Consider the following 4,378-nt stretch of genomic DNA (forward strand, 5'->3'; position numbering starts at 1 on the left):
TTTTTTCTTCATGATCTTTGACAACTATATCTGGTCTATTTGCCTTAATTTCTCTATCTGTGTGTATTGGCATATCCCAGAGTATGGTTGCTTTCTCTATTATTATTATTATTATTATTATTATTATTATTATTATTATTATTATTATTATTATTATTATTATTATTATTTACTTTTAATCTGCATGTTTGTTACAATCACCTGCCGAGACACACCCAGCATCCTAGGGCGAGGTAAAGGATAAAAGATGTTACAGGGGAAGTGGCAGAAGCGGTAGCGAAATATCTTCATGTAATACAACACAGACATTTAAATCAATAAGGCTTTTCTAAGGATATGGGCAGTACTTGTTAGCACAATCGTTTGGATTTCTCTGAGACATGATTCACCTAGGATATTATCTAGAGGTGTCTGACATCCCTTTCTTATCATACTTAGGGCACCCACAATAACAGGAACAGTTCTCGCTTTAAGATGCCATATCTTTTGTATTTCAATTCTTCTTCTTCTTCTTCTTCTTCTTCTTCTTCTTCTTCTTCTTCTTCTTCTTCTTCTTCTTCTTCTTCTTCTTCTTCTTCTTCTTCTTCTTCTTCTTCTTCTTCTTCTTCTTCTTACTGTTTTGGTTTGGCTAAAGTTTGGTCTTATTCCTGGTAGGATTTATGTGGGTAGCGGGTTACTACCTATAACCTTAGGCATCCACAAGTTTTTAGCCGTCTTTCAAATGCTGATAATCCTTGCATTATTATTATTATCATTATTATTATTATTATTATTATCATCATCATCATCATCATTATTATTATTGTGGTAGTGGTGATGGCGTGATAGAACCAATTGGGCATCAATAAAATACTTTTAAGATATTTGTTCCAGCTCTGTACATTTTGAGTTCATACCTTGTAGGGGTTATCTCTACTTTTCATCCCTCTGAGATCGATAAATGTTAGCACAAGTTTAACACCCGGGTCGATGTAATTGACTTTCCGTCTCCTCTCAAAATTTCTGGCCTGGTGCTGAAATTAGAAAGAATATAAGCTCAAAAGGCGGTGGATTTGCTGAATCTTTAGAGCATCAACCAAAAATTCTTGCAGTATTTAACTTTGGCGTTTTACGCTCTCAGCTCAAATCCAGTCAGAGTAGACTTTGCTTTGCAATCTTCTGGTATTAAGAAGCTTAAGCACCAGCCAAGTATTGAGTCGATTCAATTGATTATTGTTTACCCTCTTCCTTCTAATTCTATGTTTGTTTTTGTCTATATAAGAAATCAATATAACGGTTTAAATTACTTGTACAATATATTGTTTCCAAAACAAGTTTCAGCTTGAGAAATTATAGGATACAACAAACCTTAGTGCAGCTCTTCACAGCTGTAATCCCAAATAATTATAAATAACGAATCTCAAATAAAATCTAGTTTTACCTGTTATTTTATCAATTGTAATACTATTGAATCCTTTTCACTAGTTTGATTTCTTTATTTTCTTTTTATTTTACTATTCTCTGCTGTAGAGTACACCCTCATGTTCTTTGCTTTCATTGGACGGTTTTTATAACAAGTTAGATGGAAATAAACTGCAAGTCTCTCAACTCTTCTCCATTTCTTGAAAAAATTAGACATTTCTTGTGGTTCCCGACCCTCCCACAGTTCAGCGTGACCGATTCTGAAAGAGAGGAATCGAATTCAATATTTGACTGGTACTTTATTATAATTGACAATGAAGTCTTAGAATGCAAAGCAAAGTTGACTGGCGAGGTTTGATTTCAGATACTAACGAACAGAAATAATTACGCAATGCTGTTTTTTCTCCTGATGCTTGAACCATTCTACTAATCCACCATTAACGTAATATTCAGATAAATACCACGCCTAATACATTTTATTCGCTGAGTTTCATGATCAGCCAAGACTCTGACATAATATTCATTGTAACTGATTCTTTCAGTCAGTTTGTTTCTTATTATATAGATAGAGTCGGACGGCTAACTGGCAAATTATTTAGAACGCCAGAAAAATGGCTTAACGGCATTTCTTTCCACTTTACCTTCTAAGTTTAAATGCCGCTGAAGGTTGACTTTGTCTTTCACCCTTTTGGGGTCGATAGAAATAAGTACTAGAGTTGAGGTTATCGATTTTACCCTCCCTTCGATATTGCTGATCTTATGCCAAAAAATTAGAAAGAACAAGAGCGCTCAGAGAGCGCAAACTTCTGCCAAAGCAACACCAACGTCTTCTCAACGATTAGCCAGAGATGATTTTTAAAATGAGAATATCTGAAACTTGACTGCTCTCACAAACAAGAATACTAAAAATGAACCCGACCGCTCTCAAAAATTAAGTTAAAAAACCGGAAAAATAATCCAGAATCCTTGTCCGGTATCGGATCGATCCCAAAATCTAATCAGTTCGTGCCAGTCGTGAGGCCAAATGTCCCTGAAAGTTTCATCCGAATCCACCCGGCGGTTCTTGAGATATCTTGCCCACGGACAAACAAACAAACAAACAAATGCGACTGAAAACAAATTCCTCCACTTTCGCTAAGGCGGAGGTAATTATATAGACAGAGTAAAAGGTAGTGAGCTGGCACAATCATTAGGGCGTCAGAAAATTGCTTTGCTGCGTTTCCTTTTGGCTCTTTACATTGTGAGTTTAAATCTTGTCGAGGTCAACTTTGTCTTTCACCCTTTCGGGGCCGGTAAAATAAAGAACCAGTTTAACACCGAAGTTGATTTAATCAACTAATATTCTCCCTTCAAAATTGTTGGTTTTGTGCCAATATAAGAAATAATTACATCGACTGAGAAATGGTTCAGCATAGCAGAAGCCGATATGAAAGCGATAGATGCTGTAATCATTTGGATCACCCGGATCGGTCAGGCTGTCTGGTGCCGAGTCGACTGTGCTGGCCACAGTATTTGTTCCATTACCCTCGTACTCTCGCCATTTTCCTCCGCGTTGTTCCAAACATCTTTCTTAAATCGTCTTCCCACATTACTGGAGGTCTTCCGAGTTGTCTCTTCCGTTCGCGCGAGTACCACTCGACAACTGTACGAGTCTGTGATCTTTGCGACATGACCGGCCCATTGTAGCTTTGCGTGGTGGTATTCTGCGATGACGTCCTTCAATCCAGTTCTATTCTTGATCTCCTCGTTCCTGATGTGATCTCTTAGCGAGATTCTGAACATCGACCTTTCCATGGCTCTCAAAGCCATAAGTAGATATGGTTCTTCTCTCTTCGTCAAGGCCCAAGTCTCACATGCGTATAGCGTTAACCTCTTCAACAGCACAGTCTTGCCTGCAAAAGATGAAGAAATAGGAAGAAAAAAATCATGTAGAAAGTGGTTCTTTTCGTGTTTGTGTATCAGAGTTTTGTAGTTCATTTAGAACAATAAAGGGATCTATTTTAAAACGGGAGCCACATTTTTCATTAATGTTTTACGTAGTGTTTTTGGTACGGAAAGACTTTCAAACTTCGTATACTTATCTATTTTGTGTTATAGAACAGAAAAATATTTTTGTATTCGAATTTATTTCATGTAAAAAATTGTCTTATTTCGATAATTTCAACCAATCACTGACAAGTCTTCAGTTGTTTACATTTACTCCTTTGGCTGATTAAGCGATGTAAAGCGTATTTAATCTCCATACCTTCGTTTTATTTGCTTTTTTCATTTTAAATTTGCTTTAACCCTAACCCTAACCCTAACCCTAACCCTAACCCTAGGGTTAGGGTTAGGGTTAGGGTTAGGGTTAATTGTTTCAGAATCGTTTGTTTATGTAGTCGGCACTTAATGTATATCGGCTGAATGGACGTCAGTGATTGGTTGAAATTACAGAAATACGACAACTTTCACATGGAATAACTTATGGATTTCTTTTTCTTTAAAGAAGACTAAGAGAAAAAAGATGTTTTATATGACACATTCTACCAGTGTTCCAAGTTTCAAAGTGTTTCGTTAATGAAAAATGTGGCCCCCGTTTTAAAAAAGATCCCAATAAAGTTCCCGAATTCATTTTAATCAACGCTTCTAGGATATGAAGAGTTGTTGGTTTTTGTTACTGTAGCGTTTTATAGAAGGCAGTATTCTTTAAGCAGATTTTACAGTCTGAATTTGAATGTTAGAGTTCCACATCAAATTAGTGTTTTGAAATTATTTGTCATTGATGACGTGATTACTTTGTGATTTGCGTTTGTTGTTTGTGTGTTAATTGTAACCTTGTGTTTCGATATAGATTTTGCTTCTTAAGTCGATCGTCTACTTCGGTGGGGAATTCTATAGAGTATCATATGTCAATATTTTTCAATCTAGTTTGTTTTGTGATGTAGTGTACTGCAGTTGCTCCTTGTAAATGCATGTTGAGCTTACGAGAGAGTGGTGT

This window comes from Octopus bimaculoides, chromosome 7 (assembly GCF_001194135.2).
Source record: "Octopus bimaculoides isolate UCB-OBI-ISO-001 chromosome 7, ASM119413v2, whole genome shotgun sequence".
NCBI lineage: Eukaryota > Metazoa > Mollusca > Cephalopoda > Octopoda > Octopodidae > Octopus > Octopus bimaculoides.